The sequence below is a fragment of the Pogoniulus pusillus genome, assembly GCF_015220805.1.
Source record: "Pogoniulus pusillus isolate bPogPus1 chromosome W unlocalized genomic scaffold, bPogPus1.pri SUPER_W_unloc_1, whole genome shotgun sequence".
Lineage (NCBI taxonomy): Eukaryota > Metazoa > Chordata > Aves > Piciformes > Lybiidae > Pogoniulus > Pogoniulus pusillus.
The window spans coordinates 3,834,196-3,848,613 of NW_026974535.1; positions in this window are offsets into that span (position 1 = coordinate 3,834,196).

Consider the following 14,418-nt stretch of genomic DNA (forward strand, 5'->3'; position numbering starts at 1 on the left):
GACCTGCTGCAGTAAGAGGAGGAGTGTTACTATTTAGCTTCCGGAAATCTACCGTCAATCTCCATCGGCCATTCCATTTTCGGACTGGCCAAACAGGTGAATTGTAAGGAGAATGAGTTCTAGTGATAATCTGTCTCTTCTCAAGATCAGCTATCACTTCAGTGATACCTTGCTTAGCTGCAGCTGGCAATGGATACTGTGCAACACAAGTAATGTGTGACTTTGGCAATGGAGGAGCTGTTTGCAACAAGCGAACACAAGTACGGACTAACCTTTGCCTCTTATTCCTCACCTCATAAGCACCAAAGCTCCACAGTGTTCCGTCAGGAAGATGCCATCTTCTACCTGCTAGAACATCAAATCCAAGTATATTATGTTTACACGAGCCCAATGCTAACTCTACCAGGGTACCTCTTTTCTCCCCAGGTAGCCACAGCTGTGCTTTGGCTAAATAGCATGTTTCAGGTTGTCCTGTAACACCTGTTATGTTTACCTTTCTCCGGGATGGCAATATTCTCAGATGCTTTGCTAGTTGTGCATTTAGCACTGTAATTTGTGCACCTGTATCTATTAGGTATTTGACAGCAGCTCTAGTTGGTCCAGTAGGAATCATGATATAGGGTTCAGGTTTTTCAGACCATCGACATTCAGAAACAGAGCGATGAGTGTGGCCTGAATCATTCACCGCCACACCTAGTTTTTTGATTTGTCTTTATCTCCTTCCCGATCAGGAGAACCTGACTTAGTAGGAGACGTGTTTGCAGAGCCTTTCTTACGGTTCTGCTTCACCTTTCCGTCACCATTTCCTTTCAGTATCTGTTCTAACAGTTTTTTCATCTCAAACATGGTTTTACTTACAGTACTGAGCTCATTCTTCGCAGGATCACGCTCTGCCTGTTTCCTCTGAAACACATCACGAGGTTTCACTGCATATTTCTGCTCCTGCAGTGGGATTACACCCCTACCTTGAGAGTTCGGTACCCAGATTACTCCAGATTCAGAGCGACGATTAAGCTCAGGGCTCCCCCTGGGACTTGATCGTGGGCTCGATCTTGGACTCTCATTAGGGTTACCAAATGTCCAGGCATGTCAAACCGTGTGGTGTTTTCCTCGTGATGCAGAGCTGCTCCTGCCTCCAGACTGCTTTTCCTTCTGAAAGACAGATTCTGGCACAGATAAAGGATCATGATAACCCATTTGTCTTCCTAGAGTGGCTAGTTCTGTAAGCACTTCCCTCCACGTAGGATGATGTACTACACTTTGTGAACTTTGTCCTTGCCCTTCATTCTGTTGTATTGCATCCTCGATTTGTCTTCTTATCCTAATACCCTCAGCTTTTATGAAGCCAGGCATACCCCTTATCAGGGGTCCAAGCCTCTGTGGCTCTACTGGAGCATCCATGGCATGTGCATATAACCCCTTATGATTCACAGCTTGGATACAAGCAACCACAGTAAATGCTTCATTTAACTCGACAGGGGATCTGATCCAAAACTCTGTAGGATCACCCCTGTCCAAAGCCTCATAAGCACTAGCCCAGTGAAAGATCCTAGCACTCAATGCAAGGTTTCCCTCAGGACCATCCCCAAGAAATACCTCAGGTCCCCAGTTAGTTCTCCCCACCTCTTCACGAGATAAGATAATCTTTTCCGCCCCCCTTTGCACCATGCGATACACATACTCAATTATAGATTCATTAGGCATGCGGGAATAAGTTTCCCTAAGATCGTCTATCTGCGTTTCTGTGTACGATTTGATTTTCGTGGTTGTTGTTTTGCCTCCTTTCGGTCCTTGCGAAGTTTCAGATGCAAAGAGAGGATTCACGGAGTAGGTCTTCATTTTGTGGTGCACCTCCTCCACTTCCGTGTCGCTATCAATAGACGTAACTGCAGGCTGCGACGCGGCGTGGCGCTGCACAGGCGTGCCGCTCAGCGCTGACTGCTCGGGGCGTGGCGGTTGAGAAGATGGCGGTTGTTGTGAAGATGGCTGGGAAGATGGCGGCTGCGGCGGCGCTGCCGATGGTTGAGTTTGAGACGGCATCGGGACCGGCTGGAAAACTGGAACGAACTGAGATTGAGGAGACGGTTGTGCCGGGAAAAGCGGCACTGTAGCTTGCGGCATTGCAAGCAGCTGCTGCGGGACTTGTGGCTGCGTCTGGGCTATCGGCTCCGTAACTATTAGTAACGGCGCTGCCGGTGGCTGGGGTGCCGGCATCGGCGGAATCACCGGGACTTGAGCCGGCTGCGGCTGAGGCAAAGCGGAGGCTGGCTGGAGCAGCAACAAGGTAGGCTGTCTGGGCACCTCCCGCGGGCACGTTGCCAACCCATACTGTAAAGTCGTCTCTGCCTTGACTTGCGGCTGAGGCAGTAATGGGGCTTGTGATGGCAATAGGGGTGGTTGTGCCGCTGGTTGGGGATTCAGTGGCAAAGGAAGATGCCTTGCTGGCGACATTTTAAAGAAGTCAGGCTCGTGGGAAGGCGTACCGACGCGAGAGACTTTAGGCGGAGAACGCAAGAGTTGCGACTCCTGGGTCTGAGAGGGGGTAGTTACCGGCTCTTTCCGGCGAACCACGGGCTGCGGTGTGTCCGCGCGGGAACTAACGATTGACTGTGTTCGCGGAGTACTTGAACTGCTCCCGGATCGCGACTTTCGTCTTAGTAACCTGTCTAACTTTTCCTCCATATTTCTCATCCTTTCTTCAGTCACAACGGGCTCTGCGCGAGAACCCAAGTTTTGCCTGACCGCGTCTTTCAACATCGCCCCTCTCTCTCTCTGCAACGACTTGATTTCCTGCCGCGCCTTCTCCAAATGCAATTCTTTCCGGGCATTCTCCGCATTCAACTTTTTGACCTCTGACTTCCAAACATCAACCTCATGTTTACAAGCCTCTATATCAACTTGAGACCTGAACACGCCAACACCCAGATTAAAAAAACTTTCTTTGTCAACTCCCTCGACATCTCCAAAAGCTTCGTAGAGAGACACGATTATATTAGCTGACCTAACATTAATCTGCTCTATAGGCTCATTCACCGTTGCCGTCATAGCTTTCCTTAAATTTGCTGATTCAAACGCCGAAGCAAATCTAGCATACAGGGCGTCTGCGGTATCTGGCGATCTGGCATCTCCTGCTGCGAGAGAACTCCTTCTGAACTGGGCCATTTTTAAACTCGGCTGTTACTTCAGTTCCTCAATCCCACTTCTGACACCAATTCTGTCGTGGAACGCAGTTTCGCGGCAGAATTTATGGGGGAAATACGCGAGGCGTTGACTATTTTATCAGTGATTTATTGCAAAGAATGCGAATTCCCTCTTCCCGAAACTACACCACCACTGTGAATTCTTTTGATTGAGATCAAAGTAACATTTCCGAAAATGGCAAATTAAAGAGTCTATGATGTTTAAAGAGAGTTCTTTTGAGTCTCTGAGGTTTGAGTTAACAGTTCGTCAGCTACTCACAGTCTGTAGCTTGGTAGGGAGTCCCTTTCTCCCGATGAGGGTCCAGGCATGCAGGCTTTCTGCCTCTGCATCTCGGGGTGTCCGCCCGAGGCGATGCTATATTGGCGAGCAGTTTGTTGTTGTTAGAAGTCCGGGAAAAAACCAGAAAGGCTGGAAAAACCCAGAAGGCTAGGCAAGGCAAGGGAAGAGCGCAAGGGCAAGGGTGAGGGGCCTCGATCCTGGCCTGTCCACCATTTTTATAATGTTCCAAAATAGGACTAGCCCACAATTCAGACCACTTTTACGTTGTTCACATACATTGGCAAAAGACAGTAAGCAACTTATATAATTGGATAACATTACTCAAACAATATAAAGACCACTCCCTCAGGCCAGCCCACCTGCAGGTGCTGGGCAGGCCTAAGAAAGTCGTTTCTACTTAACCAAAACAATACCCTGTTGTCTGGAAAGCAAGGCCAAGTGAAAAGGAAACATGGCCAGTGTTTACCTTTCACTTACCCTAGGGAGAAATCTTCCCATTGGACTGAAAGATTGTTTTGGTTTTTCGATGCTTCTGGCTTGAATGTGAGGTACTAAAAACTACACAATATAGCAAAAGCTTAGAGAGCCTTTGCTACTCTCCATGACAGTGACATGGTCTAGTTGACTGGATAGGGCTGGGTGATAGGTTGGACTGGATGATCTTGGAGGTCTCTTCCAACCTGGTTGATTCTATGATTCTATGGATGAGGGCATCGAGTCAGTCAGCAAGTTTGCAGACGACCGAAAGCTGGGGGAAGATGTGGCTGGGTTGGAGGGCAGAAGGGCTCTGCAGCGGGACCTTGACCGCCTGGACAGATGGGCAGAGTCCAATGGGATGGCATTCAATAACTCCAAGTGCCAAGTGCTGCACTTTGGCCACAAAAACCCCATGCAGAGATACAGGCTGGGGTTGGACTGGCTGGAGAGCAGCCAAACAGAAAGGGATCTGGGGGTGCTGATCGATACCCACCTGAAAATGAGCCAGCAGTGTGCCCAGGTGGCCAAGAGAGCCAGTGGCATCCTGGCCTGCATCAGGAATGGCATGGTCAGCAGGAGCAGGGAGGTCATTCTGCCCCTGTACTCTGCACTGGTCAGACCACACCTTGAGTACTGTGTTCAGTTCTGGGCCCCCCAGTTTAGGAGGGACATTGAGATGCTTGAGCGTGTCCAGAGAAGGGTGACGAGGCTGGTGAGAGGCCTTGAGCACAAGCCCTATGAGGAGAGGCTGAGGGAGCTGGGATTGTTTAGCCTGGAGAAGAGGAGGCTCAGGGGTGACCTTATTGTTGTCTACAACTACCTGAAGGGTGGTTGTGGCCAGGAGGAGGTTGCTCTCTTCTCTCAGGTGGCCAGCACCAGAACGAGAGGACACAGCCTCAAGCTACGCCAGGGGAAATTTAGGCTTGAGGTGAGGAGAAAGTTCTTCACTGCGAGAGTCATTGGCTACTGGAATGGGCTGCCCAGGGAGGTGGTGGAGTCGCCGTCCCTGGAGCTATTCAAGGCAGGATTGGACGTGGCACTTGGTGCCATGGTCTAGCCTTGAGTTCTGTGGTAAAGGGTTGGACTTGATGATCTATGAGGTCATTAGATAACACTCTCACCATTATTTTTTCTTCACTCTACTTCTGGCTTCGGACTGAACTACATCTCGCTAACCTCTCCTGCCACTCACCTTTGCTTCTTAACCTCTTGTCTGAACCTCTATTCTTCCTTAGGACTGGGGTAAGGTTGAGAGGGGCAGGGGGAAGATGCAGGGGTGGTTGAGAGCCCCTCCTGGGGACTCAGGTTTCTGGGAGGGGAGTTGTGCTTCTGTATTACTTTTACCTTGAATATTTCTGTATATAACTGGATATACTGTAAATAGCTGCTTGTACATTGTGCTAGCTGTAAATAAATAGCTTCGTTTATGTTCCCAGAGCCCGACTGAATCTAGTCTGGGTATTACTAAAGTGTGGGGGGTAGGTAACACCCAAACCACCACATATTTTTATTTGGCTTCACCCAACATGGAGCAAATTCACTTGAGTGACTGTTAATTAACTCTGGGAATCAGAATGAAGCTAACAAAGCAGCTATTTTACTTGGTGGGGGCTTGCATTCAATTGGATCAAAGCTGAAGTTGTTTATTGTCGGGGTGCGGAGGCTGGCGAGAGGCGAGATCGGGGTACTGACGACTCGAGACAGCAGCTTCTAGGCATCTGTGCATCAGTACATCAGTACAACTTTATTAGGGTAGTGCAGTGTCTTATATAGTGCTCAGAGGAGGTGTTTCCAGCCAGCCTGGGGCTGGCAGAAGTGAACAGTACAGATTGGCCCCAAGTTATGTGTAAGGCAGAGATAGGTTACCTGTGGTAAACAACCTGTGAGTACCACCCAGGGGGGCTGGCCAGGGTCAGCCCCCTTGGGGCTGCATCCGCCCCGGGGGCCGGCAGATTCCACCCCCTGACAGCTGTGCGTGGGTTGCTCATGGTTGCCAGCTTAGGCCCCTGGGAATCAGTAAGACCCAAGGACACTTCCCATCACAGGGCCTGATGTTTACATTCCATACCTCGCTGCAGGAGAAAGCTTCCCACAGTTTATTACTTTCTTAATGTAGCTTACACGAAGGCTAAAGCTAAAGTCACAACCATTTTCTGGTCCTGGGGTGATCTCATTCTTGGGTATGCTGGTTTTTATGTCACTGAAAAGCTTACCAGTAACGTTACAGGGGTATTTGCCTATAATTTAACAAGCAATCAAAACACTGCGTTATCAAGAGCACTGATGAGGGTGATTCAACCCCAAACTGAGATGCCAGACATTAGTTCAGGATGTTGTTCATGTAAAACTGTGATGCTTCTCTAATGTGTTTTCCTGGGTCTTATAGTTCTGAGTTTCATATTAATTCTGGCACTATGTGTGAAAAATTCAAATGCAATACCTGCAAGAACTAGGAAAGTCTCTGTCTCGAAAGCGAAAGGAACACAATCTCCTTCCCAGCAAAATGCAGGGGCACAGCCAGGGACAGTTTTGCAGCAACCAAACCAAAACACAGATAATCAGAAACACCACATCCTTCCCAGCCAGGGACAGTACCTATACCTCCCTCTCCAGATTCTGGGAAAACTGCCAATACTCCTAGCGGGAATGATAACACTGACAACAAAGATAATGCAGCCAGATTGGCAGGCGTCCCAGGAGCACAGGCAAATAATGCTACTAATAATACTAGTAACACTAACCCAGCCAGTGCGAACCCCCAGCCAATAGACCAGAACCCTGTTAGCTGTAAGGCAGATCTGAACTCACAGACCTCAGGCCAGACCCCCAATGATTCAAACCCTCCAATAGGCACTTCAAAGTCTGTTGCTGCACAGGCCATTCTAGCACCTGCTAAGGCAAAAGACAAGACACAGCTTTTGACAAAGTGTGATTCAAAGGAGGATGTAAGAGAGGGGACCTCTGGTGAGCAAGAGGAGGAAGAAGAGGCATTTAGTCTTCGGGGCCTGGCAAACATGTTGAGATCGCAGTACTCAAATGAGAAGAGCACTGTGAGGTTGGCTGCCAAGAAAGAGGATGGTTCCAATGAGTTTAAGAGTGCTATGAGGAAGGTTCTGTTTCTAGGCCAGAGACAACCAGATCAACAAGAGGAAGAGGAGGAGGATGACATCCAGGACTCCAACGATCCCCTCAGAGAGGTCAGGGTAGTTAGAAAGGAATACTCAAGGGAATCAGGTGAGCCAATCATAAGCTGGCTAGTGAGATGCCGTAGCATTGGTGGTAATGCCCTGCAGGTAGGAGACAAGTCTGCCAAGCAGCTGGGACCACTCACCAAGGAGAGTGGAGTGGACAAATACCTGGCAAGTCCTCTTGGTAAGGTTAGCTTGTGGACACACCTCCTGTTGGCTGTGGCTATGAGATATCCTTCCCGAGATGATTTGCCATGGGCTGCCAAGAAGTGGAACACCATTGAGCAGGGAATTAAGCTTCTGAAGGAGTTTGCTGTGAAGGAAGTGCTTTATGGAGATCATGGCACACATGAACTTGATGATATTCCTCTTGGAACAGGTCTCATGAAAAAGCTGATTAAGCTTGCTCCTTCATCCTATGCTAACATCTTGGCCAGCAAGTTCCTATCAAGGAGTGATAATGGAAGGTCTATCACTGTTGGTGAATTCACGGACCTGCTCAGGCAGATAGAGGACAGCTTGTCACATTCTGGTATAATCTGTGCCATATGACAACAGAGATGAAAGATAGCATTGAGAATGGCATTAAGAACAGCAGGAAAGAACTGAAGGAGGATCTTAAACCCTCAATTTCCAATATAGTAAAGGATACCATTCCCGCATCATCTGAATGGGTGCATGTTTCTGCCATCAGGAACAGATGCCCACCTCCTGCAAGGCAATTCCAGCCCAGGAGGAGACAAATTCCACCCAGACATCAGCAATCATGTGCGTCACTGTGGGTAATTCTGCGTGACAAATACGGTGAGAACATGAACAAATGGGATGGTCAACCTACTTCAGCTCTTTCAAAGAGAGTCAGGGAACTGCAGAGTGGCAGAAACAGAGGCAGCAATGCCAGGAAAGTAGCTGTCACTTCTTCAGCTCCTGAGAGCAATTTCAATTATTCCATCAATTGCAAATTCTCTCACAACAACACCAGTCACTGTGTACACCCTACATGCCATGTTCAGCATTAGGGGTGCCCTACCTCCAGCCAGGAGGAGGAAAAGGATAGTGGAGAGAACCGCATCTATTGGAATGTATTCATTAGGTGGCCTGGCAATTCGAAAGCTGAGAAATACAGGGCTTTAGTTGACACAGGTGCTCAGTGTACTTTGTTGCCATCCAATTGCAAAGGGACAGAGTCCATATCTATTTTTGGAATCACTGGTGGATCTCAAGAGTTAACTAAGTTGCAGGCTGAGATCAGTTTAACTGGTAAAGAGTGGAAGAAACATACTATTGTAACTGGTCCTGATGCGCCTTGCGTTCTGGGAATTGACTTTTTGATACAAAGTTGTTTCAAGGATCCTAAGGGTCACAAATGGGCTTTTGGAATAGCATCTGGAGAGATTGAGGATGGTAAATTGAAATTGTCCATTAGATCTGAACTTTCTGATGAATCTGCAGTTGTGGGACATCATGACATAGAGGATCTGGAAGTGCCAATTGCTGCTCAAACTGTTCACCACAGGCAGTACAGAACTAACCGTGACTCTTTGTTGCCCATTCATCAGCTGATTCGTCAACTGGAAAGTCAAGCTGTTATCGAGAATGGTCATTCACCTTTCAACAGTCACATCTGACCTGTGCACAAACCTAACGGTGATTGGAGGCTGACAGTTGATTTTCTTGCCCTCAACGAGGTGACTCCACCCATGAGCGCTGCTGTGCCGGACATGCTGGAGCTCCAGTACGAGCTGGAATCGAAGGAGGCTAAATGGTATGCTACCATAGACATTGCTAATGCTTTCTTCTCTATTCCCATAGCAAAGGAGTGCAGGCCTCAGTTTGCATTGACCTGGAGAGGAATCCAGTACCAGTCCATCTGTTTGCCTCAGGGGTGGAAACACAGCTCAGTCATCCACAATGCACTGGAGAAAGGCAAAGCTCCAGAGCACATCCAAATCATCGACGACATCATTGTGTGGGGACAAACTGCTGAGGAAGTCTTCGAGAAAGGTAACAAAATCATTGACATTCTGTTGCAAGCAGGTTTTGCCATTAAGAGAGACAAGGTCAAAGGACCTGACAGAGAAATTCAGTTTCTGGGAGTGCAATGGCAGGATGGTCGCCGTCACATTCCTCAGGATGTGATTAACAAAGTCTCCACCATGGCAGTTCCCACAAATAGGAAGGACACTCTCTCTCTCCTGGGTGTAGTGGGATTTTGGAGACTACACATTCCTGGTTTCACTATTCTTGGCTTGGAGATACAAATCATGTGGAGACATGGAACTCCAGAGAGAATTGAGTGAGACAATGGCACTCATTTCATGAACAATCTTGTGAAAAACTGGGCCAAAGAGCACAGCATTCAGTGGATCTACCACATACCCTACTATGCACCAGCTTCAGGGAATATTGAATGCTGCAATGGTTTGCTGAAAACCACCCTCAAAGCCATGGGGGGTGGAACTCTGAAAAACTGGGACAAACATTTAGCACAAGCTACCTGGTTGGTAAATAGTAGAGGTTCAGTAAACAGAGCAGGACCTGCACAATCAGACTTGGTCCAAACAGTAGACGGTGATAAAGTTCCTGTTGTACGTGAAAAGAATCTGTTAGGGAAAACTCTTTGGGTATTTTCTCCTTTGGGTGAAGGGAAACCTGTCCAAGGGGTGGTGTCTGCTGAAGGTCCTGGTCATACCTACTGGGTAATGCAGGAGAATGGTGAAATCCAGTGTATTCCACAGAGGAATCTAACCTTAGCTGAGAGAGTCTAAATTCAGAGTGTATAATACAAGCTGTTAGGAGTTTTCTGTTCTACGTACCATTGGCGTCCAACAATAAAGAGAATCTACGAGAAAATCTACAGTACGCAAGCACGAACCCAACATCACCTGGGAGTCCCTGTTCTCATCTCACCTGTGAGGAGACAAACTGTTCTGAGCTTTTGAATCACCTACATCTGAGATAGCTGGATTGAAGTGGGAACTGAACGTGTAATATTCATTAGTGTAAATATTGGTTTAGATTAGATCAGATAGTTCTTAGCAATACTCTGAGCGAAGTAGACAGGTGGATTGTGATAGTTTGGAGCAAGCTAGAATGTTTTGGTGAGAAAAACTAGATCATGGGCTGTGAAAATAAGAAAAACAACGGTGATGTCTACTTTCCCTCAGAGTCTTGCTGAAGAAGAATGTAAACATTAGATAACACTCTCGCCATTATTTTTTCTTCACTCTGCTTCTGGCTTCGGACTGAGCTACATCTCCCTAACCTCTCCTGCCACTCACCTTTGCTTCTTAACCTCTTGTCTGAACCTCTATTCTTCCTTAGGACTGGGGTAAGGTTGAGAGGGGCAGGGGGAAGGTGCAGGGGTGGTTGAGAGCTGTTGGGAAACACGTTTGGTGGAGCGCTATGGAAGATGACTCTTTGTTCACCAATATGGTTAGATGGTCAAATCCCCTTTATTTCCGTGATACAGCGACTTATATGCGTTCTAGCAAGAGGCGTGCTCAGCTTAAGATTGGTTACAGTCAGAGGGTCCAGAGTTACATGTAAGGTGTGCATAGGTTAACTTATCACAACATTCTAAGGGTCAGCCTTCCAGACCACCCACTCCAGCCCCCTTGGTTATCTAGTCTCTGCCCACTGCAGCTGTGTGGGGGGTGCTCAGTTGTTTACAGCTCGATTTCCTAGCCTCGCTGGGAACCAAGGACGTTCTCAGCGCCAGTTACCCATGTTTATGACTTTATGTCCTCGACTGGTGAGAAATTCTTCCACAGACAGCCCCTCCTGGGGACTCAGGTTTCTGGGAGGGGAGTTGTGCTTCTGTATTACTTTTACCTTGAATATTTCTGTATATAACTGGATATACTGTAAATAGCTGCTTGTACATTGTGCTAGCTGTAAATAAATAGCTTCATTTATATTCCCAGAGCCCAACTGAGTCTAGTCTGGGTATTACTAAACTGTGGGGGGCGGGTAACACCCAAACCACCACAGCGTACGTATAGAAAGATAAGTGAAAATGGGATGTTGTAAAGGAAATGACCGAGTATCACATTTCTTTCTTCAGTCTGTCAGGCTTCCCAAAAGGAGAGGAATATTGCATCGTGCCCAAGCCTATCACTACCCTGCTCAGAGTTCTAAGGGGATTGAATGCATTTTCTGAACAGGTTTTGTTCTCATGCAAATAGAAAGAAATGTGAAAAGTTTTGTTTTTTTTATGGAAATGACCTAGGAGGAAATTTCTTTCTCCAGTCTGTTAGGCTTCCGAAAAGGAGCGGGTTGATGCATCGTTTTCAAGCCTATCACTTTCCTGCTCAGAGTTATAAGGGGAATGAATCTATTTTCTGAAAAAGGTTTTGTTTGTGTACATTCAGCAAGATAAATGAAAATGGGATGTTTTAAAGTAAATGACCCATTATCACATTTCTTTCTCCAGTCTGTGAGATTTCCCAAAAGGAGCAGGATAATGCATCGTGCTCAAGCCTATCACTTTCCTGCTCAGAGTTATAAGGGGAATGAATGCATTTTCTGAACAGGTTTTGTTCTTGTCCAAATACCCAGAAAAGTTAAAATGTTCTCTTTTTTAAGGATACAATCTAGGAGGAAAGACTACAGACCGGGCAGGAGTGCACTATTCCCTTGGCGTCGTCATTGGAAATCTGAAACTGGCGTTTTAGCCCTTTTGCGTTCTGATGAAAGGTAGCGTGGGCTTCTCTGGCTGGAGAAAACTGATCAAGTGGGGCTGGCCACCCGGGTAGTGCCACTAATCGATCAGCTCTAGCGTTTCCTTCACCTAGGCCTACCTCCCACTTATGACTGCGGATGTGAATAATGCAATATGGGGCCATTCTCTGGGCCACGGCTGCATATAGTGAACATAATAGTTGGTGCAGATGCTGACCTCTCTGATAGAGGAGTCTTCAATTCTTTGCACCACCCCAGCCGCATATATTGAGTCAGTTACTACATTCAAAGGGGTATCCAACCAGTTGGTTAAGGCCCATACTACCGCAGTTAACTCTAAAGTTTGCAAGGAATCCCTGGCCATCCCCTGTAAAACATGCTCCTGCCACTCTGTCTTTGGCTGCCATACCACTGCAGCCTTATGTGAATTCCTTCCTGCATCTGTGAATGCAGTAACCGCGTTCTGCAGGGGAGAGAGGGACTGCTTTGGTTTAGCTATCCAATTCTGCTGACTCATCCATCGGAGCGTGTTACACTTCAATACCTGCACGGAAATGTGCCCTGTAAAGTTCAGAAGGCTGTTTTGCAACTCCTCTGATTGGCATAAGAACCATTCTAGGTCCTCTCATTTGACTGGGAATCTTATGGTACTATGTTCTGTTCCGGCAATGTCCAATAATCATCTCCTGCCCTTTTTAATCAACTGGGCTATCTGTGTCTCTATTGTTTTCTGTGGCTGCATGGCTGTAAACAACAATTCTAGAATACACAACCACTCCCCCATTCTGATTTTGCACTGTGTGATGGCTCCAAAGATGCAGTGCACGCCCTTAATTATAGATAAGTCAATAGGCACACATGGATCCACTCATTCTACCCATCTGCTGGTGATCATATCGCTAAGCTTCTGTATAGTCTCTCGTTGTAAGCCGGAGAGTTCAATTTTTCTGGCAGGGTCCGTGCCTTGAAGCAGTGGCCGTAGAGGTTGTAAATCATCATTTGTGAACCCTATAACGGGCCGTAACCACTACAGATCCCTCATTGTCGGAGGACGGAGACTGGTGCGGCGAGAGATTGGGGCACTGAGAGTCGACTCTGTGGCTTCTGCGCAGCAGTGCGATTTATTAGGGCGATGCAATGACCTTTATAGCCCCCAAAGGGGGTGTAGACAACTAACTTAGCTTAAGATTGGTACAAGTGGAAGGTACAGATTGGCTCCAGGTTAAGTGTAAGGCAGAGATAGGTTAGCTTACAGCAAACACCTTAAGGCTCCCACCCAGGGGGGCTGGCCAGAGTCAGCCCCCTGGGCTGTGCCCGCCCAAGGGGCTGGCAAATTCCACCCCCTGACAGCTGTGCGTGGGTTGCTCATGGTTCCCAGCTTAGGCCCCTGTCATGGAGAGTAGCAAAAGGCTCTCTAAGCTTTTTGCTATATTGTGTAGTTTCTAGTGCCTCACATTCAAGCCAGAAGCATCGAAAACCCAAAACAATCTTTCAGTCCCATGGGAAGATTTCTCCCCAGGGTAAGTGAAAGGTAAACACTGGCCATGTTTCCCTTTCACTTGGCCTTGCTTTCCAGACAACAGGGTATTGTTTTGGTTAGTAGAAACGACTTTCTCAGGCCTGCCCAACACCTGCAGGTGGGCTGGCATGAGGAGGGGTCTTTATATTGTTTAGGTAATGTTATCCAATTGTATAAGTTGCTTATTGTTTTTTACCAATGTATGTGAACAACGTAAAAGTGGTCCGAGTTGTGGGCTAGTCCTATTTTGGAACATTATAAAAATGGTGGACAGGCCAGGATCGAGGCCCCCTTGCGCCCTTGCGCTTTTGGCCCCCTAGCCTTCTGGGTTTTTCCAGCCTTTCTGGTTTTTCCCCGGAATTCTAACAACAACAAGCTGCTTGCCGATCTAGCCTCGCCTCGGGCGGACGCCGAGTCGCAGAGGCAGGAAGCTTGCACACGCCTGGACTCTCATCGGGAGAAAGGGACTCCCTACCAAGCTACAGACTGTGAGTAGCTGACGAACTGTTAACTCAAACCAGAGACTCAAAAGAACTCTCTTTAAACATCGTAGACTCTTTAATTTGCCATTTTCGGAAATGTTACTTTGACCTCGATCAAAAGAATTCACAAGGGTGGTGTAGTTTCGGGAAGAGGGAATTCGCATTTTTGCAATAAATCACTGATAAAATAGTCAACGCCTCGCGTATTTTCCTCATAAACTCTGCCGCGAAACTGCGTTCCACGACAGAATGAGACACAATTGTTTTTCATTTCATCGCCCGTTATCTACTTCTTTTACCAAAACATTCCAGCTTGCTTCAAACTAGCACAGGAATTTAGTTCGGGAGGGGGATCTCCGTGTTTGAGCAATAAATGACTTGAAATCCACAAGTGAGCCATCGCGTATTTTCCCCACAACCTCCCAAACTACCTTCCGTGACAGAAACATCCTTGGGATGCTGCTAGCCCAGGAAATCAAACTGTAAACAAGTGAGCACCCCACACACAGCTGCAGTGGGCAGAGTTAGATAGCCAAGGGGGCTGGAGTAGGTGGTCTGGAGGGCTGACCCTTAGAATGTTATGATATAT